General features: G+C 43.3%; 1 long non-coding RNA gene across 1 annotated transcript in view; it reads right to left on the bottom strand.

The window, feature by feature from the left end:
* LOC107210885 overlaps positions 1-22,876 on the bottom strand; it is a 142,998-nt gene that overhangs the window by 119,527 nt on the left and 595 nt on the right. The gene's annotated exons all lie outside the window — the stretch shown is intronic.

Consider the following 22,876-nt stretch of genomic DNA (forward strand, 5'->3'; position numbering starts at 1 on the left):
TCTCCTGCTGTCCAAATTAAATCAGCTACCAGCTGAACCTGTGAGTGCCCCTGGCTGCTCTGTAAGCTCCACCTTCCATTCCCTCACTGATGGATGACAGGCAGAGTTTTATTTGACCACACTTCCTCTAAATTCATCTCGCTCACATCTTTGAATGAGGCAGGAGTCCTTAATTTCCTGAGTTCTACTGTTTTTCAGGGCTGCTGCACCTCTTTGAGCCTCAGTTCCATGAGTCTGAGTCGTAGGGGCTGGGCTTGATACACCTGAGTGACAGAGATGTGGCAAGGACAAGGCTTCAGAAACATCAGATCAAGCTGATTTGCTTGGGAGGGAAAGGGAACACCACCGAGATGAGAAAATTCAGGTAAGGAGTTTGGAGGTTGGCAGTACAATAAGGATGAAGCAAGCAGAATGGTGAAAATGATGTTTCACAGGTGCCAGGGAAAGAGAATTTTCTTGCCCTTCCAAAGCCCTGCTTTATGTGTGCTTAGCATGTGCATTCAGCTGTTCTAAGAGCAGCTTTGGGATCTCCTAAGAAAGTTTCATGGTAGTAAAAGTAATTGAAAGAACTACTCAGCACTCCCACACACCTCAAGATTGCACAGCAAAATGCACAAACTCTAGACTTGACTCTCGACACTCTAAACTTGGACTCTAGACAAGGGAAGAAAACTTACTTCAAAATTTAGTGTATTTTTAATCATCATGGATATATAAATACCCTGTAAATTTGTATGATGACATTGGCAAAATCTACCCCAGTTATAATTCCTCCATCCAAGTTCAGATCTGTCATGCTGTCCATTTGAAAAGTCTGCAGCTTGCTTGTAAACCAGTGTGTGTCTGTGATGTTGTGTTATGATTGGAAAGCAAAACCATAAATCCCCTGTGCTGACCAACTCAGCTGAACCCCAAAACAAATCAAAATGCAGGCTCTCCACACAGCACCACAAAGCTAAGGGCAGTATTTACTTGCATAAAAAGAATTGATACTGAAACAAACAAAGGAGTCTGGTTCAGCTATGTAGTGTTGAAATATTAATATTGTTGGCAGAGAGAGTACATGAACCTATTATTTTGCAAAGTGTGGCTGGATATAGTGAAGGCAAACATTGAATAAGTAACGAGAAAATCCAGTTCTTTAACTGGATTTTCTGATGCCTGTAGCCAGACACACAGATAGTTTATTCCATTCTGTTTCTATAGCTGGAATGGATTTGGTATTAAAACTGCCTAACAGGTTTTTTAAGTATAGGATAAATGTATTTTAAACCTAGATAATTTCATTTCCAGCAATGAAGGCACATCTACTGAACTGAGAACTAGGTGACATCAATGGGAAGAGATTTGACTGTAGGATCTACAGAGAGTAAATTGTGGCATAATTATTCTGAATTAATTTACAACAGTAATGTCAAGAGAGTTTGAATAGAGACCCTCAAACTAAACTGGTATCAAACAGAGTAGCTCCACATCACTGCCATCAGATGCTATTTCCATGTACATCTTCCTGTCTGTACTCCTGGCACATAAAACCTTGCATAAAGGGAATTCTGCAGAGTATCCAAGATATAAGGCATATTCATCCTTCCATTCCCCTGCTTTTTGATAACTAAATTCCTTTAGAGGAGAGAAAATGTCACCTGAGGAAGAAGGGAAAGTAGAAATCTCATTATGCAATCAGTGAAGAAAGTCTTGGTCAATGCATCAGAGCCCTAACAATTGCATTGAGTTAAATACTGCTCATCATCTCAGCAAGTGCAAACACAAATTCACTGGATAAGCCCTTTAATTTAAAAAAAAATAATGAAAGAAAAGATCTAACACAACAGTTAGGCATGGCTTAGCAGGTTATCAGTGATTTGAGCCACATCCTTTAGGTAGGCACTAAAACCCACAAGCATCAGACAATTACAGCAATGTTTTCCTTCAAGCCCTGTGTGCAGGCAAAGCACTGGGATTCAATTCCCCCTTCAACCTAACGGTATTTACATTGAATTTACATTTCTAGAGACCTCTCAAGCCACCAAATAAGCCACAGTTCCCCAGGGCTCTTGCCCAAGAGATGTGGTATTTTGGCTGCTTGGGACATGCAGGACTGCCCAACACTGGGGTGAAGAGATGCTCTTTCCCTTGCTGAATATCAAATTACACATAAAGTACAACTACTGAAGCAGGAGTTCTGCCTTCATTCACACACACAAACCCCTGCCTACAACTTTATTGCCAGGGAAATGTTCTGTGAAACAATTAAAGCAGGTTTGAACCCAGTCAGACAGAGGAAAGGATTAAACTTAAGTCACTCAAAACACTGGGAGCAGGACTGTCGAAAAACTGCTTTTTCAAGTAATCTGCTACAACCATGAAGATAAATCCTCAAGTAATTACATAATGATCAAAGATGCATTTCATTTTTTTGCCCTTTTCTTACAACAACAGTGAATAAAAAAGGATTTTTGTCTAAAGTGGAATTCCATAAATTTGCATAAACCTTAAGAGCACACAGCTCTTTGGCCATGAGGATTTGGCATTTGCTTGTAAAGAACAGATGAGAGCAAGCTATGTCTATATTCACTTCCATACATTTTATTTTCATTGTTTGCTGCTGTTCAGACAATGCCCCATGGCTGGGCCTGCAGATCACCTCTCTGTGACCATTTGGGTGTTTGCACCTCAGCAGCAAACAGGACAGGCTGGGAAATCCCAGGCAGCTGAGGTTCACTCCAGCTGGAAGTGAATCCCACCACCAGCCCACGATCCACACAGTGGCCAAGTCATTTCTGCTGCTTGCCCTTGCACGGGCTAGGAGGAATCTGAGCCAGTTTTAAGTGTCAGCAGCAACCCAAAATGGCCATATGGGAATTTGAGAGGTACAGAGAGGATCTGTGGCCGCTGCTGTTTGAATGCAGGCCACCTACATCCCTCATTTTCACCGTGACAGAGAGGTAAATGGAGTTCCTCCCTCTCACAGGAAAATATAAAGCAGAAGATTACAGTTATTACAGCTGCCTCTTGTTTGAAACAAAGTTCAAAGGCTTGTCTTCTTTAATCAATCTTCCAGCAGAATAATAGGGCTGCAAATTTCACTTTCATAGAACCAAAGCACTCGGGCTGAATCAGTTTTTCCCCTCTGCTCCCCATTCTCAAAGCAGAGCAGGAATGAAGGAGCTCAGCTGAGGAAGTTAACTGAGAAGCCACACCGCGTTCTCAGAGGAAAGCAAAAGGCAAGAGGTAATAAAACATCTTGGCTCCAATACCGTGTGCTGGCGAAGCACTTTGGGCAGTCAGATACAATGAATATTCAGCAATCTCTGCCTATTGTGGTATAGCAAAGTGCCTCTGTCAGGGGAGCCATTTCTGGGGCTGAGGTGAGAAAATAATAGATGTCCACTTGGCAGAGGTAGCCACAGACACGTTAACTCAGAGCCCAGAGATCTTCCTGGGTAGGGCTGGCTGGACATTGTGAATAAGTCCATTAATGAGCCTGTTTCCACTGCAACAGAATGGGGAGGGAGCTTTTAGCAGGTGTGTTGCAAGTAACACTTGTAATTAAATTTTCAAGAAAAAAATAAAAAGATTTTTTTTTTAAAAAAAAAGAAGATAAAAAGAAAAGGAACATTCACAAAAATCAGAGTAAGAAGAGAGATGCACCCAAATATATTGTGCTATTGAACAGCATCCACAAACATGCACAGAAATGCCATTTTCCCCCCAAAGATGCAGTCATGGACACCAAAGGGCTCAGAAATGCACAAACAAAAGATTCAGAAGCATTGCTGGAATTAAGGCATCTAAAATGTGTAATTTCTTTCATTATCTTCACAATTGTCCAGACATAATTTAGTCTGGATTTCTTCCAGTTCAGATTCACTAATGATACCATGGACTTTAAATGACCCCTCAAACACCAAGAATAATGGAAAACACGAGACCAAGTCAGAAGGAACAGTTTGGAAATTGTGTCACATTTAAGGGCATATTTTAACAATCTTGGTCATTTGCTGAAGATTAAAAATACCACACAAATGTAACAAAATACTAACAAAAACAAACACCTCTACAAACGTTAAGAACCAAATTTATTTTAGTTGTCATGATTTAATCCTCCACATTCATTTTATCTCTATTTTTATTAGGTACACAAGTGCCACCCCCCTAAAAAAAAATAAGTACTTCTGTGGCTGTGAATGCCCCAAAGCACACAGTGATGGCTCATATGTGAATGGAGACTGAAGAAAATCTGTTTATCTGTCTCTGACGGGATGCAGTAGGAGCTTGATTAGAAAATTACAACTGACACAGCGTTTGGCAGAAGCTTCTAGCTCAGGGTCCTGTCTCTAGCAGCCAAACCAGACAAGATATATCTAATTCTATAGAAAATCAAAATGTTTACAACTCAACCACCTTCTCCTCCTCTGCTCAGTCACATCCATCAGTGTAGATTTCCCGTCTTCCCCCTTTGCTCCTGATTCCTTTGCATGGTGACCCCATGGCAGCCTTGCCTGTGCCACTGCAAGGCTCCTGGTGTTGGATCACCCCCTCTCATTTCTGGATTCCTGTCCTGAGCTACAAAACCTGTGTTTTCCAGAGGGTGACAAGCCCATTTGCTATGTGACATATCCTCTCTGGATGCTTGGCTCAGTAGGTGCAAGAGCAAACATTAAACTTGTCTGATAACATTCATCTCTACTGAAGTTCAGCACCCAATTTCTCTGCTAGTTTGTGAAACCATCTCATAACATGAGAGTTTTAGCCTTGCTTGTTTTGCACTGAGTTTTTTTCTTGCTCTTCCTTTCTTTCTGTATAAATCAGTTCTTAACCCCGTTTTCCCTGAAGGAAGTATAAGAAAGCACCGAGTCATGCTCTGCTTTCCTAGAGAAAGACATTTTCTGCATTATTCTCCTGTCAGCTTTCAAGCTTTGCACAGGAACTGGACCAACATAAACGATTCTTTCATCAGCTCAGGTACATCCCCGGAGGCTGGGCTATTTGTAGAGTTAAAGACAGCTATTATCAATAAGAAACTTGTCTCCCTTCCCCCTCACTGTAGTCTCAGAGCATATCTGGAAACAGCTCAGTGCTGCAGAGAGACATGACTTCAGAGAGTAAACTGATTAGAAGTAAAAGGAGTTTTGTGTTAAATCAAGGTTGGAGAGGAGGGAGAGGGAGAGGGTGGAGGTGGCTGTGGGATTCTCCTGGGACCACAGAGAGGAACATCTGAGCTAGTGCTGCACCCAGCCCTGCAGCTGTGCCTCTGCAGAGCGCCAGGTGAGCTCCACACTGCAGCAATTCACCCTGCTGCACAGACATACCTCCAAACACAGAGATGTGTCCACCAACACACAAAGTGGCTCCCATCAAGTCCTTTTAACCTTCAATAGCTGAGAGGTTGAGACAGAAAGCTTTGGTTTGCTTTTGCACTTGCTGAGCTATGGGACGTGCTGAGAAAGGAGGACTGAACAGCCAGCCCAAGGTGCTGGACTAACAGCAGAGTTCAACAATGCACTACAGAAGGGTGCCCACCTCTCCAGCCTGGAAGTACCAGGGATGTGCAAAGAATGGCATTTTCTCTGCACAGAGAATGTTCCATAGAAGTGTCCTTGGGCATGACAAACCTCATCACTGCCAAGTGCCACACTGCAGGAACAGCCTTTCCTGTCCTACACACCAGAGGAATAAAAACTGAATGAAGAGGGTTTCAAACATGTGCAAGGGAACTCTGTGAGGACCCTGGGACATGGAATTTGTGATGCCTGAGAAGTTTTTTGTTACCATTACCTGTGCTTGCAGAGCCATGAGAACTCAGGTAATGCCTGCATGACTTTGTCACACAGTCCTACCTGCCACAAGGCTCGTGGTCTCTCAGGAAGGCACCATAACACACAGGCTGGCACAGAGCAGCCCTCGGAATGCAGTTTGGCTGCAGAGTGTCTGACAGCCCCAAAGATCCAAGCAAGTTCATTTAAAGCTGGCTGTGCTGAAGCAGGGACACAGCCAGAGAAACAGCACCACACCAGGAGGATGTGGAAAGGTGAAGGAGCTCCTTTCTGTGAGAGGGAGATATGCAACAGGATAACAGACTCAGACAAGAGCTCTCTCCACTCACTCACTGAGACTGTGTTGCTTGTGAAATCAAACACTTGGATGGTGAAGGACAGGACACAGAGCAGACAGTATCACAAATCCTCTGTTTGTACTCAGAGGCTGTGAATGGTCTATCAGGCATGGTGGAACAAGCGTGCCTTCAAACAGGAGAGTTCAACAGTTCCATGGGGAATTCCACCAAACCTCTTTTTCATATCCAACCTCTGTTCCTCTCTGAAACCTCTCAGAGCTAGAAGCTCAGGAGGAGACTGCCACGAGGAAAATTTCTGTACAAGACTGACTTCTTCCCAGTCCTGCTGAGAGGCCGTATCTACAGAAGTTTCAATTTACAGTGAAGGCTCAACTGACAAAGCAACTTCTTCCAAATTCACTTCCATGGGATAGTGGATGAGACACCAGGAAGGTGACCTCTCCAGGAGGAGCAATGAGGTTTATGAGCTGTTTATTTCCCTGTTACACAGACTGCCTAGTTAAAGCAGTGGTTTGGTCAATCACTTTGAAGCTGCAGCACTCTCTTCAGCAGAAATTTGCTCCATGAGGCCCGTGAGGCTCCTGAGAGTGATCCTCTGAGTGATCTGAGGGATGGAGGGGACTGTGAAAGTGTTTCTGTGAGGTCCTGTGGAAGGAATTCAGCTGTGACAGCAACAGGAGCTGTACAAATTGAATACACAGAGCTAATTGTGTCATCTTATGGATATTTATGTGGTCCATAAAGGACCACAAAGCTCTAGTGATGGTGTCAAATGAGGTCACAGAGCCAGAGACAGCAGCATGAGACCTTTGGTCTTTTCCAGTCATTAGTGATTGAATGAGTGTCTGGCACTTCTCAGGAAGCTGAGCTTTAATGGGTCAGGAGAGAACTCTTCATCCTGCTGAGCAGAGACATTCCCTTCCCGCTATGCAGGTCAGTGTGACATCTGGTGAGAAGTTATCCCCTCCCAACACTCCATCAGGGCAGCCTGATCTTGTGGGTAGCATTCCTGCCTGTGGCAGAGGGGTTGGAACTGCGTGATCTTTAAGATCCCTTCCAACCCAAAGCATTCTGTTACATATCTGAGCAGAGCAGAAAAGAGAGAGCTGAGCAGGAGTATGACATTCACCATTTTAGCAATGTAAAAAGGGAAATTGTTTGCTGTCTCTCACAGCACTAACAGTGACATCAAATGGACTAGCAAGTGGCAGGTTGAAAGCAGACCACAAGAGAAGCTTCACACAGCACTCTGTTAGCTATGGAACTGCTTGCCACGAGAGGTTCAGGATGCCAAATACTTACCAGAATTCAGAAAGCAGTTGGAGAAGTTCAGGGGAGAAAACTTCCATCAAGACAAAGATACCAAGTGTGTTTAAGCAGCTGCTGAGCTGCAAACTGCTGGAAACCTTTGCCTTCTTCTTCCAACTCTCCCATGAGCTTCCACTTCTGATAATGTTGGAGACCAGCATTTCATAGCTGGTTCTTTTTCTGGCTCAGAACTACAGTAGGATCAGCCAAGGAACAGAAAGCACCAGAGCTCTGCAGGGGTTTTGAAACAATCTCAGGCCAGCTGAGAGAGAGCTGGCAGAGCTCTCAAACTGCCCTGGCCACTGCTGTGGGACCGAGAAGATCTAAACCTGTTGGAAGTCAACCTGCATGGGGTGGTTAGAAACCTGCACAGAAGGACAGTGTGAGTTAGATTTGCAAGATGAAGAGTACAACTGCACACTGAGGGAGGCACAGGAGTAGGGGAACAACACCAGATTAAGTTTTTATTGTATTTGCTTTAAATACATTTTAGGCATAGACTGCTAAACTTAAGAAGACTTAAACTAAAGTAAGATGATTATACTCTGATCGATAACTAATACATATATAATCAGGTTATACATAATATACATATAATCAGATTATATTCTGATCAATAACTAAAAAAAAACCACAAAAGGTCACTTTTTAAGCCACCTGTGGATCTCCATAGAGATGCTTACACTTTTTTGATGAAAGCATTTTGAGTTTTTCCTGTTTCCAAAGTCCAGACCACATCCTGGCACGGAGAAGCCTCAAATCTCTCTGATGTTTCCTCTCTGCTCAGAGGGTTTGGAATTGCCAGCCCCTGCAAACACACCGCTCAGACTCCGAGCTGACCACCTGTGGCTCAAGCACACATCTCCTGCCACTTTAAAGAAGCACACCAAAAAGCCTCTTTCAAAGAAACCCTTCAGGCTGCTGCGTTTGAAGAGGCAGAGACAAAAGCTTTTGCAACTAGTGCCTGCAGAGCCTCTCCTGGGCAGGCGACTAAGCAGCAGGTTTCCTTGGGGAACACATTTTTTCTCCCTTCTGCACCAGTTTCTGCAAAGGACAGCTTTGCTGGCAGCTCAGCCAGGGCTCCTCAGCTGGGGCAGAGGAAGCTGGAGCTCCTGTTCCCTGCTAGGGGAGGCTCTGCCCCTCTCTTTGCTGCTCCACACCAGGGCAGTTACCTGCAGGGCGCTAAGAACTCAAATCCAACAGGGAAAATCCTCCCTGGAAAGCCTTGTGCTATCCAACAGCAGCTGTGGCCGAGGTCTGGGGCCTCTTCCACACAAGGTTCTTTTTCACTGAGGATGTCCAGCTCTGACCTCTGCCAGCCTGTGAGTGATGCCCAGAGCTGCTGGGTCCATACCATCCAAGGAAGACAAATATCCACCTCACCAGGTGTCTAAAATGTCAACATACAAATGTGTCCAGGCATCCCACCTCTCATCCGTCACACCCAAATCCCTTTAAACCATCTCGCTCACAGTGTTTCTGCTCCACAGTCAGCCTGCAGGCTCTCTGTGTGAGGAAATAGCATTGTGATCTTATTCTCTCCTTGGTGTGAATGTCACATCTCCACTTGAGTAATTACAAATAACTGGCTTTGAGCAGGCCACGTTTCCTCTCTCAGCCCCTGCTTGTAGCACGCTCCATCCTGTTTTGGCCCTAATTACAGAGAATAATAAATCCAGCTAGACTGTGCTTTTCTGAAGAGCAATTTGGGCTGACTAGACCCTGCACTAATGAGTTTGTTAATAGAGGGATTTTCCCTCTCCCTCCCCTCTTCAGTTTCCTTAAATAGCACCACACACATGGCAGCAATCCCCTGCCACAGCAGGTGATGCCTCTCCCTGACCCATATTCTCCTCTCCTCCAAGGCAAAGAGAAGCAGAATACTGCACCTCCCAACCTTTTCCTTCTTTCAAAGGAAGTAGAAAGCAAGCATGATTAATAACTGTTTGTTAACAATTAATGGGGAGGATCACCCATTCCACAGGCGTGGCAGGCAGAAATGCTGGGCTATTCCAGCCTGCCTGGTCAGAACCAGCACTGGGGCCTGGAAAGCAGCTGAGTGCTGGAGAATCTGTTTAGCTGCCAGCCCAAATGGGAAAAAAAACCTACAAAAATCTCATCAAAATATTACTTTCTTTTTTTTTTTTTTTCCACCAAAACAAAACTTTAAAGCATCTCATATATATATATATATATATATATATATATAGCCCTGCCAGGAAAGGGAAATGCAGATTTACTTTCCCCTTTGCCTGGAGAAAAAAAGAGTTGTATCTTCACTCCTAGGCAGACATTTCCTAACAACAAGGAGTTTGCCAGAGACTCTTTGAAAAATCTCGCCCCCAGTTTTTGTCCCCAGCAAATTTAAACAGCATTTGCAGGCACAGGTGTCAAACTTCAGTTACTATTAACCCAAACCTAAGAAGAATCCTATTTCATGGTACTAAAGGGAAATGACTACATGGGTGGCTTTGCCTACACTGGCTCTGCAAAGTGAAAGCCAGACCTTGGAATTCCAAAACCCATTTTCTATTAAAAAAAAAAAAGTATTTTGTATTTTCATCTTAGAGTTGGAAGTCTTGTCAGAAACAATTCCCTAAGCTCAACCCAAATTCATAGACAGTTCCAGCTCCCCTCAACTCAGAATACTCCTAGAGTATTTTCATGCCTGTTCTGGATCTGGAGACATGTCATAGATAGAACATTTCTGTTCTTGGATCATTTACAGTCTCAATTTAACTTAATGCAGTAAGTTTGGCACAAGGAGAGAAGGTCCTTGATTTGATGTGTGGGGTACAGAGAGGTACCAGTGATTCTGAAGATTCCAGTTCTAACCTCAAGCTCTGCTTTTTTCCCCCCTAAGTTCCTTATTTGACAAAACTATTTTCTCATATCTCTCTGCAGCCCATTTATTATCCTCTCTATTAATAAACCCTCCTTCCCTGATGAATCACTGCAATTTATCATTAAATTAGAAGATGAAATGGGTCTTTTTTCTTTAAACAAGGAGATTAACTACTATCAACAGACTATTTCTCCATTATAAAACTCCATCTTCCTCACCAGTTCAGGAGTATCTTTGTTTGAAGCAGCCCTAAAGGTGATGCAAGGAGGGAGAATCAATCAGAGAGGTGACATCCTGCAATATAAACATATGGATCAACCTAAAAATGGTTGGCTGTGGAAGACAATACATGACATTATGACCATGATTCACTCTGGAGTTTTCTAACAGTACAACTATGAAAAAAAAAAATAAAAATGTTTAACTTGTACGTAGGTGAGACCGCCAGGAACTGATATGACAAAGCACAGTCTAGACAACAAAACCCATCTGTGCATGCATAGCCCAGGGATTAATCACACCCCAAAAGGTCACTCAGGAGAAGAATTCAGCTAAATATGAAGCAACCTTCTGCTGGAAACCCATGCCTGCCCCTCCCATCCATTCTGTATCACACAGGTCCCGGGAGCTGTCCCTCACCAAACTGCTGAAGTTTATCACCATCCCAGACAGAACATACTCAGCTCCTCTGTGGCCAGGAAAGCAGGTCTGAGCCTTGTGAGCTTCTCTGCATCATTTCACTCTCTGCACATCTGTCTGTGAGATTAAAACTCCATTTACTGTGATGCTTTGGATAGGAACAGCTGTATCAGGGGGGTGGCAAAGCCCCCGTGTTTTCTGAGGTCTCTTTCTGCCCCATAAGTGGTGCCAGCAAGAGGCAGATCAAGATGTGAGAGGGATGAAGGCCCAGCACACCCAGTGCTCCTCTCCACAAAACCACTTCAGTGCTAGAGCTGCCCTTGGCTGGTGGCTTTTGCTGCAGAAGTCAGCCCTGGGAAGGCATAACAAAGTCAGTCAGCACTAAGCACCACAGAAAAAAAACAAAACAGTATCATTCCCTAACAATCTCCAGATCCAACCTCTTCACACACCTAGTAATTTGATTTCTATATCCAGAATTACAGAATTTATTTTCTTTTATTCTTGGATGCTAAGGAGATAATCTGTCTTCTGCCCCACAGGTCTGGCAGTACAGAGAGAAGATGGAATTAGGATTTTATGCCACTGTCACCATTTGTCTGTGATGAACTTTCTTCTAGAAGGAACACGAGCTTATCAAGGCAGAGACAGCCCTGCCAAGCACCCTTCCTGTGTGTCAGCATGCTCCTCTCTCCAGATGTCATCTCTTCTGGAACAGCACTCTCTGGCTGGGCTATTCACAGGCCCGTGTCAGCTTTCTGCATTAAAGGAATCTATTAATTCCAAGTAGGGGCTCGTTCTCAAAAGAGCTGCTGATGAAATGGAACTGATAAAATGGAGGTAATTTAAAGGTCAGATGAAATCCAGCTCATGCTCATCCTGCTCTTAATGGAACATCACCAAGATGCTTCATTGGCAAAGGGGCATTTATATGTATTTTTATTTTTTAAGAGACATTGCTTATCTGTAACAGAGACTCTAAACATCTGATAAGAAAACTTCCCACATTAGTCTAACCAACAGCTGGCATCCTGCTGCCTGCCTGGGTGTCCCTTTCTGGAAATTAAATCTGCTATCATCTTTTTATCACACTTTGGAGGGAAGAAATTGGAGCCAAATGCAGTGCTCAGATGAGCAGCAGAAGCAAGAGCTGAAACTGATAGGGCTGCATTAATTCAGGCATGCAAGACAAGTCACTGCTGCCCCCAGAACATTCCTCCCCCTTTGCCCGCTGCCCACAACGCCCAGTTACAAACTTTGGAGCTGGACTCCTCAGAGAGGGGGAAGGTCCCTTTCCTTGGCCAGGCTGTAGGTGTTGATGTACTCTAGAGCCCAAGTGAGCAGGGATTTCAATGTGCAATGCAATCCAGTCCTCACACTGCTCCTCATCTCTTACACACCCTGCCTGACCTCAGCAACGCCCAGCGGGAGCATCGGGGGCACGCAGAGGAACGGGGTCTGCAACACGTGCTGCTTCTTTGCTGACAGCAGAATTCAACTGGTAGGTGATACACATAAACCTCCCTCCACTGACAGAAAAAAAACAGAGTTCATCTGGCTGCTCTGTTTCCTAGAGCAAAAGAAAAAGAGCAAAAAACTCTTGCAATGGGATCTGGCCTTCCCTCCAGTCTATTCTCTGCCTCCATCCTTCACATGCTCCTCCCCCAATCCTTATAATTAATATTAAACGTTACAGTTTTGTCCTATTAACACAAATTGGCCTTTCCAGAGGCAGATTAAAGAGTTTCCACTGGGGATTTCTTCTCTCCTTTACAATTTGCCTTCTCTGATCAGTGCTGTCTATGTCTCTCACTAGCTCCTAAGGGGAAAGGAGTGGGAGGGAAAGAGAAGACAAACACTTATTAACAACTCCTTTGAAGAGCTGGAGATTGGGAATTAAACTGATTATTAACTCCCATCATACCAACGAGGCAAGTTCCCTTTTTCTCCCTCCTTCTGCTCCTCCTCTGGGAATGGTAATTGGTAACCACACAAGTCGTGTGCATAAAGTTTCACCCAAATCATTTACAGGCAGCAGAAACCATCAGACTCTCTTCATTTCTCTGGGGAAAGGGGGTGTTTGTTGCTTTTTGTTGTTGTTGTTGTTTTTGTTGCTCAGTGATAAACACAGGTGCATAAAACAGACATAGACATGTAGACTTACACAGATGTGCAAGTGTGAGGTGTTGGCAATCCCCAATTGCATGAGCCTTCCAGATTGGTGCTTGGAACAGAAACACACGTGTTGGCCCTGAGGCAGCTCTAGTTCCCTTCCCAGATGGGTCCTCAGTGATATTTTAGTTCTGAATCCTTAAGGGGCACGTAGGGACAGACCTGACTCATCAGACATGTGTCACTTGCACTCACCATCACCAGGGCTGGCAGCAGGACCCCACCCACAGGAGCACACACAAACCCAGCCACCACCACAGCCAAACTTCTCCAAGCCTTCACTCTGACCTCTCATGAACACAAGCCCAAGAGAGGAAGAGGTGTTCAAAACCTCTGGGCACCTACAAATTTGGTATTCTGCCAAATCCACTCCACTTGTGCCTTTCTCAGAGATTCTTCCTCCTCAGAGCACCAGCTCCAAGGGACAGTCTGGCCAGCTGACACCACTGAGGACTTTAACATGAAGTAAAACATCTTTGAGCCTGTCAAGCCAAGTGAAAAGGAGCACAAATTTTATCTGGCTTATTAAAACATTTCATAAGTAGATGATTGTTTCTGGGGCTGTGATAGTAAATGGATAACTGAATTTAGTCACAACAGCACCAAGAAAGCCTGGCCAATGACAATTCACTGTGGCAGCTCACCATACTAATTAAGAAACAGTAGCCTAATGAGATGTACACTCTATTAAACAAGATGCGTGTTTACAGTGAATAAGCAATTTATTATCAAGTTGCATTTATTTAGTGTACAGCAAGCCTCTTATAAAATCTGAATTAAATGCAGAGCTACCTGTAGATGCATGTCATTTATTTAAAATGTTTCAGGATGCAGTAGCTTTTTCAGCAAAGAGAACTTAATCAGTCCCTGGAGCTTTCCCTTCCTGTGCTAGGACAAGGCAGGAGCTGCTGTATTGATTTCTAGCATCCAGCACTGCCACGTGAGCCAGTTTATTGGGCCAACAAAATGTTTAACAGACAAGGTCCCAGAGGAGCCAGGTTTTATCCAGGAGTAGAGGCACACCCTCTATGGATAGCTGGTGTAATGTTAACTGAAATTTATCAGACAATAAATACATCACATCACCCAGTGCCAGGAGCAGAGCCTGGCTGCACAAAGTCCACCCTAACACCCCTAACTTCATTTAGTACTTTGTCCACCTTCTGTTATGGCAGTTTCATCTTGGATTCCTCCACAACCCTCCACCAAAACAGCACGCAGTTTTTGAGGAAAAGATGCTGTTTTACCAGTGTTAAAAATGCATCTTGTATATAATTTATGTAGGCATTAACCTGCTCCCAGCAGGCAGATCCAGAGGGCTGGGAGACGTCTCTCTCACACTTCCTTCCCAGTGACACCTGCCCAACTTCAGCCAAGCTGTGGGTCCTTGAAAAGCCTCAGCTCCTATGAGTTTATAAAAGTTCCCAGAACTTTCTTCTCCCCTGCAATTGGACAACTGCTTGAGCACATCCCTGGGAGAACAAAGACCGGATATAATCAACACAGTCTTCAAGTTCTCATATCCAAGAGTTTGGAGCTTTTTGGAATGCTGAGACTTGTAACAGACTGTTACAGGATTCCCTGGGTTTTTGAGGAACATCAGCTAAATGAGAAGTGGCCCAGCTCCAGGATCTGGAGCCTGTTTCAATGTGGGATAAAGTAATCACCCCGGCAGTTCACCTCTGGAAGCCCTGAGGTGGTTCAAATCTCAGTGTCAGATCCTTATCCAAAGAGTTTCCCAGAGGAATTCAGTAAGTTGGACAGAGCTTCAATTCACAGACTTTAGAAAAGGAGTATTTTCCTGTTTAAAAGTCCAGGAACCATGAAGTTTTTCTAAAGAGATGGTTGTCACTTTTATGTGGGCAAAAAAGACTCTCTGATATTCCTGGGATTGAATATGAATATCCTCGAGGCAGGACATATGGCACAGCTCAGATTTGAAAGCACCTTCCTTGTGAGTCTGCAGAGAATAGCTTGGAGGTACAAAAAATATATGTGTGTGTGTGTATATATATTACATATATATATATATATATATATATACAAATATTTATTTATATGCAAATATAGTTTTATATACATGTTATAACATTTTTTGGTGATTCCTTCACAGACAATTCAGCCACCTCTCAAATACCACATCAGAACAGCTCATGCCTATGCAATAAAGCTCTCCAAAATTTAGTTCAGTAACCAAGCTCTGTCTCTTTGATAGAGTTTTTCCACTTAAAATACTATGAGTACAAAGAGTGCAAGATCAGAAATATCTCCACTGGTTTTGTCCACACAGGAGTCAGGTGATTGTCTCCAAAGTGCTTCCTAATATTGAATTAAACTGCTTCAAACCAAGGCTACTCCCTCCTATTCTCTCCCTCTCACAGCCCACAATGTCAAACACATTCCCTACCAGTTGAAGGGACTGTTTTTCCCATGGATAAGTCATCTGGGAGGAGAATGGAAGATTAATTTCCATGAGGAGAAGTCTCTCCTAGACCATGACGACATGACACGAAGAGTTAAAAAGCTGAGCTCTGTTTGCACTGCCACTGCAAGCAGAAATGTGCAGGGATGGGTTTTGGTGTCTGTTATGTTCAGACAAGGAGCCAAAGGCAAGCGTGGCATCACAAGCTGCTGCAGTCCCCTTTGAAAGCTGCCCATTGCTTTGATTTACTGCTTTTTGTTTCCAGACAGCAGCTTCGTAGACTTGGTAATCAGGCAGCAAATGCAAAGTGAGGCCAGTCTGGTCATAGGCATGGAGATTTTACGAGAGAATTGTGATTCCCATGTCTCAGCCAAGTTGTTTGTCACTCCTGGTGTTTCTGTGCCTCCCCTGAAATCTAACAAAGCCTTTTCTCTTTGCACAGACTACATAAATCACTTCTGTTCGCTTCAGTTGCCTCGGCAGAGAGCTGTTTTCATGGGGAGGGAAAGCTATAGAAGACAAAAAATGCCAATGTGGTGCAACATGATGAACAGGCTGGAACTTTTCTCTGATTTGTCCAAAGGAAAAATGCATGGCAACAATCTGGTTTTTTACTACAAAGAATTGTATTGATGCTTGGGAAAAAAAATATAAAAAAACAGAGCTAGTGTATGTTTACAAAAAAAAAAAATCCATTCTGTTTACACCCTGAGATTTTTGCATTCATTCCTTTCAATAAACACAGGCCACTGATGCTTGCAGGGATCTGCAAAGGCTTTGCAACGCTGGGCTTTGCCAGCACACAGCACGTAAAGGCAGCAACAGAGAGATGCTGCAAAACTTGCAAGCAGCAGCACTTTGGTTTTGTGCCAGCTGAACTGTAGACCCAGAATGCCTGGAGAGTCATTAGAACCCATCGTGATTTTAATATTTTGAAGAGGGAAGAGAATTTTTATTCTGGCAGAAAAAGAAATCTTGCAGTTAGAGCAAAAAGAATGGTGGTCTAAGATTCTGCAACATGCACCTGTGAGACTGTGCAAAAGGAAGTTAATTTTTAGTATCTTAGGAAAACCAAGGGATTCCGTTCATTAATGGTGGCAGTCATTTAGAGGAGGAGCTTTATCAAGTGCTATGATCAAGCAGAACTTGATCACAGAGGAGCATTCCCTCCATTCATATTTGGCAGAGGATAAGTCACTGCTGAGAGCTGCCAGATTCCCTTTGCTGAACCCAACGAGTGGCCCGTGCTAATCCCCTTCTCCAGCTGCTGAATCTGTGGTATCAGACAAAATGCTGGAATCAGAGCTCACTGAACAAACCTTGCAGCCCCCCTGGGGGTGGCAAGGGGGGAACTTTGTCCAAGCCCTGGGTGAACACTGAGCTGAGGGAGGGCATGAAAGAGACCTCGTACCAGACACAGGGTTTAGCCCAGCAAGCTGCAAAGGAATAGTAGCCCAAGGCAGTAACAAGCAACTTGGCAAATGTGTTAAACTCTCTGTTCCCTGTCTTTTACCTGAGGCACAGGTACCTCACCTGAGGCACAGGTACCTCACCTGAGGCACAGGTACCTCACCTGAGGCAAGGAGTTTAGGTGAGGTGAGTATCTCAACTCACACAGCCCTGCTGGGATTTTCAAATGGCACCTTTCATCCCCCTGTAGGGCTTTCAGGATCAGGTATCAGTAAATCTAGTGCAGAGATGTCCTTACTAACCCAGCCCTACATCACAGCTCTCTTCCTGAAATACAGGGGCAAAAGCAAGATGCTGTCATGAAAACCAATCAAGAAACCCAAGTCAGTGATGCTCAGAGAAATTTCTACAAGTCCACAGGGCCACAGTTTTAAATAACAAAATAAAACAAATCCTTTTCCTAATGACCTCTCAAAATCCATGCTTACCCCACTAGGGATGCCAGGATTGCTCTGGATAGCTGTGAAACAGCCAAAGCTGCCACTCAAAATAACACAGCAAAATAACTAATTTGGACAAATCAAGAGGGTTTGTGATATTCTGTGATACTGAAGGAAGAATTACATTCTACCAGAGGGAAATCCCCACTGACAGGACACCTCAGCAGTGCAGTCGAGCCTGGAGGCACCTCAGAAGGGTGAAAAGCCCTTTCTTTTGTTAACTGAATGTAAACCCCAGCCTACCATCAACACTTTCAGCAACTGAGATCCTGAACAAGAGCGGTTCCATTCCTCTCCCTCAAAGCTTCGTTAAAACAGAGGGAGGATCAATCTCTTTGCAATGTTTAATAGAGGAGGGATCTCACAAGGATTCTTCTTATTCTTTATATTTCTGACATGCAATATTTATATTGCCAAAAGCTGAAAAAAAATTATAATAAAATGCAGATTATTTCTTTCACTCCAGAAGATAAATTTTGCTGCTTGGTCCTGTGAGTGAATTGGGGCATGTAAGAGGATGCTCCTGTGTCTAAGCATTTGGACACTGAGGGGCCACTTCAGCATCACTGCTTGTTTCTCAGTTTCCTTTCCAAGTCTGTTGCAGTCAAACTTTTCCTCTAAAAGGTTCCACTTTTTATCCTCCTGTATCTTCTTGAGTTGTGGCTTTTTAATTTTTTTTTTTTGAGAGGTGTGGGATTTTTGTGAGTGATTATTGTTTTGTTTGTTTTTATTCCAAGACAATAGGAATAAAGAGGGCAATGTGCATAGATCTAGCTCTGCTCTGCATCCTTCTATACCTCTGCAAAAGCTGCTGCCTGCTCATATCAAAATAAATACAGGGTTTCTTTCATTTAAAAGCAAGATAAAGGGTAGAAAGTTCCATTTCCCGCAGCACTTAAGGGCAGCTAAGGCAGGAGCAACGGGCTTCACAACACTAAAAGCTAAAAGAGTATTTCATATGTTGTATGCTCAACACCCAACAAGTTCTGACAAGACTGGCTGTAAAAGTAGCTTTGGCTTCTTTTCCATTCACAGCGTAATGTAACCAAAAAAAGTTTTATTGGTCAAGATTTTTGAAAGAAATAGTACTTCTGGATTTTTCAGGCATAGCCTGGTAATTGTTCTGAGCAGGCCAGAAACAATTAACCTAAATCCTGCAAGCTTCTAGTGGGAATGTAATTTTATTTTAGGATTGCACTGTAATTCTAGTGTGATTTTTGTAGGGCTACGAGATCCTTGCTGCTTTCTTACTGCAAGACACTACATAAATTGTAACCGTGACAAGCCTCAGCAAGACTACTCACAGCTCAAGTGTCATTATTTGACATATGAGACGTGGAAATTTATTAATAACTCAGCACTCCTAGGGGGAAACAACCATCCATTCTGTTTTAATTCCTCTTCCTCAGGGATTACTGCCTTAACCTGGACATGGGAGGACAAACACATTTAAATCATGTTGGACTCAAGCGAGATCTTTGCTTGGCCTCCTGCAAACTTCTAGTGTGTCATGAAATCATCCTAGCCCAGGACTGCACAGCCCTTCCAGAGGGTCTGTGATCACAGGTTGGATATCACCAGGCTCATGGGGCCCAGGTTTCCAACGATGAGAAATCAGCTCCTACTCGTCAAGAAATAAATTGCCCAGGAGTGGGAAGGTCAAGGATAATCCATGGAACTGCTCTGTCTGCAGAGGAAGTTGTAGGGCTGGACCTCAAATATAGTTAGATCTGTAATTTCAAACACATGTGGGGTAACAGGCTGTGAAACACAGATATTTGTTGTGAATTTCAGTCAAAAATATCAATTACCTATACCACAAATCCCTCACCCCCATCCCTTGTAGCCTTCTGCTCTTGGGCTGCTGAATTTCCCATGCAAGACACCAGCGATTGTTTTCCAAATAGCCAATGCATATCAAAAGAGAATTTATCAAACTTTTCATCAGTGTTCAATTCTAAGAATATTTTTAGACTATGAATACTTCCAAAAGTAGTGGAAGATGGACCTTTACATTAGTTCTAGTAAATTCTTTCCATCTGTACATCTTTTAAGTAAAGATGCACTTTATAAATTATAAATTATTGCAGAAACACTTTATGGTGTTATTTTACCAGCAACTACTTTCTTAAAAAAAAAAAGAATCCCAGGTTCTCAAGCTTCTAAGAAAATTGTATTTACTTGAACCATCTTGCATAGAAATAGCTTACTCGACATGGAAATTAGCTGAATAGGAAATTACTTTATAGAACCTCTGTAAAATTCTGTGAACTTAACTCTAATTTAAAATTTGTTTTTCATTTGTTCAGTGTCAAAAAGGCAAGTAGTGCTGCTGTAGCAATTTGAATCTCTGCCTTGGGAAGCACAATCCAAGTTCTTGGGGCACTGTTTCCTCATTAGCCATTCTCCAAAGAACAAACTGACAATAATGGATTTAGTATTCCCAAGACAATGCTGAGTGTACTTTACTGCTGTATTGGCCACCTCTTCACCAAAAATCCTGTCATTTATCTGGGGAAGGAAGGCAGTGCATGGTCAACTTGAAGGAATTTATCACCATTATTGAATTTATTATCAGATTTTGAATTGTAAAAAGCAAGCAGAATAAACTGACTCTACCTGCTATAAAATCCAGAGATGGAAAACAGATCAGGAATTAAATCAACTTGCAGTTGTGAATGAATCTTTAGGTTAATTCTCAGCATAGAATGCATGGTCCCCTCATAACAGATGGATTTCCAAAGTCTTCTGTGCTCTCCTTGTCTTTAAGCAAATCTATCAACTATCAAAAGCCTCATTTGACATAATGATAAGTTATCTTCAACTTTGTAATTTGTACAAGTGCCACCAGAGAAAGACAAATGCCTTTCAAAACCATTTGGACTCTTCTTGAAAAGCAGCAGACCTGGCAAGTGAACTTTTCCCCTAAAAAAATAAATCACAAACCGCTGCAGAAAAACCAAGGAAAAATCTAAAACCTGATCCAAGAGGAAGCCAGGACAGACCCAGGGAGAGAAGTACCTGATGACAAGGATGGCTTAAAGTAACAATGATAAAATTATTCCAGCCATTATTCCGTCTCCAGACCTATTTCCAGTTTATCTGCCCTTAACTTCTTGAAGAACAGAAGAAAATCTAAATATCTGGCATGGTACAGAACAAATGTGGGAAACTTCATCACATAGATCTGCAGATGAAAGAACATCAGGAACTACAGAACACAGAAACGACAGATGGGTGTCAGTGAGGCTGTTTCTGGAATCACCGGTGTTAAATCAGAGGATGTGAATTCCAAGGACCTGAAATCATCCTGACCAAGGCCTGATATGTTCACATAGCACAGTACAGGGCACTGTACCAAGGCAAGCAATTAAGAGTGAGATAGTACAGCACAAATGTAAAGCAGAATGTGTGGGTACCTTTGGAGTCATCCTTATGAGACATGCAAAATTCATATCCCTTAAATTCACATTTATTTTGTTTTTACTCCCTGGTCTAATGGAGTAGATTCAACACCTAGATCTTCTCCATATCTCTGTTGGAAGCTGGTTTTTCATCCATTTCTCCAAATGTCAAAGCAAATAATGGTCCTGTTCCTCTCCAGAAGGGAGAAATACTTGAATATCAGCAGAAGAGTCCCTGGGCCCCCTGGTCACCATCACCACCAAGAGATGACAGCAAAGCAGGGAAGTTCTTCCCCTGGGAAAAGCAGTTTTGAGACCCTTCAACAGTAACAGCCAAGAAGACTCTTTATCCTGTATACACACAGATTTATCTGCTTTTTTGATCTTAAGCACAGCCCCCTGCTCCCCTGACCCAAGAGAGTGGAACAACAGCAAGTGGGGACAAGAGACAAGCCCAGATACCTTTGGTATAAAGATCAAACTTGCAAGCAAGGGAAATATCACATGAGACATTCATATCTCCTACAGAGCCCATTTCCATTTCTAAGGGAAAAAGAAGGCTGACAGCCTCTACAATTAACCCACAGATGCCAAGAGATGATTCTGCTTCCTGCTCTTCATACTGCTTCCCAGTAAAAAAAAAAAAAACAACAGGGAAAGACCATTTCTTTCCTGCTGTGTGGGTCCTGTTAACACTCTCGGTCTGGAGCTCCTCCTCTGGTCTGTCAGCACACAGAGGGCTGGAAAAGCACAGTGCCAGAGGCTCATCCATGTGGGGATAAACGGCAGGAGAGAAGGGACAGCAAGGAGCCAGCAAGCAGCAGGCAGGAGATGCTGCATGGAATCACGTCCCCAGGAATCTCCATGAGGTGAAATCAGAGCCTGTTATTAATCTATCCAGACACCGAGACCCAGGAGCTGGAGTAAATCCGATTAAATTCCCACTGTACCAGTGGCTAGAAGCCAAGGAGGTCTTTCTTTTCTTTTGAATGGTGACCCAAAGGATATTTCTGTCTGCTTCACTACACAAACAGACTGCTTTAAAACAAAACAAACCAAACAAACAAACAAACAAAAAAGGAGATCAAAAACATCAGGTGAATTTTAGTGTGGCAGTAAGATCCTTTGAGATGCAAAGGGAGAAGAAAAACTTCGTTATTTCCTAGCCTAGAGGGGCTACAATAGTGTTGGAAAAAGCAGTCCTCCTCCATCCTTCACCCTGAGATAGGAAGAGTCCTTGAACAGATTAAAGGCAGTTAAACAGGGGTTAAAAGCAAATCTTTGCCGTGGGCAGTTTTGCACAGCACAGGACAAGTAAACAAAACAGAACTTAAAGAATAATAATCCCATTAGAGAGGGAAAATAGAGAGAAAAAATAAAAATCCGGGATTATTCAAGAGAACTAAGTTTTTCAATTCTCAGAAGTTGATGAGAAGCCGAGCAGAGTGACACTGACAAAGTGACCAAGGAGCCCAATCCTCCCCGCCCCGACCCCCAGCTCAGCGCCCTGTGAGCACAGCTGGAGCTGGGATAAGAAACTACTGAATGCTCCTTACCTGCCCTGGCCTTGATGGCTCTGGTGTTTGCCAAAGCTCTTTGAAAAACCAAATGCAAAAGACCAAAAAAAAACCAAAAACAACCCAATCAAACAAAACAAAGGGAAAAAGAAAAAAAAAATAATAAATCAAAGCTAAACAACAAAAGAAACACAACACAGAGATGTTCCTTAAAAGCCAACAGCAGCCCATACCAGCTGCCAGCCAAGCAGGTATTCCACGAGATGGAGATTTAAGGCACGTTTCGCTTGCCCTGTCAAGGGAGACGATTTCAGAGACTTCTTAAAAAGACAGCAATTCGGGTTAAAAAAATCGAAATAAACCAAAACGTATCAGCGCTTTAAAGGTTAACGGCCTCTGCTGAACAACATGCGTTTATCCAACCACGTCCTACAGTAGTTTTTTCAGCCCCGAGACCAATGAGCACAGCTAAGAGGAGGGCCTTGGGATGGTGGAGAGGCTGAGTTACCCCCTCCCCTCTGCCTTCCCTCTCTCCACCTCCCCCTCCTTTTTTTCCCTCCTTTTCTGTCTTTTTTTTTTTTTT

The sequence above is a fragment of the Parus major genome, chromosome 13 (genome assembly GCF_001522545.3).
Source record: "Parus major isolate Abel chromosome 13, Parus_major1.1, whole genome shotgun sequence".
In the NCBI taxonomy this organism is placed as follows: Eukaryota; Metazoa; Chordata; class Aves; order Passeriformes; family Paridae; genus Parus; species Parus major.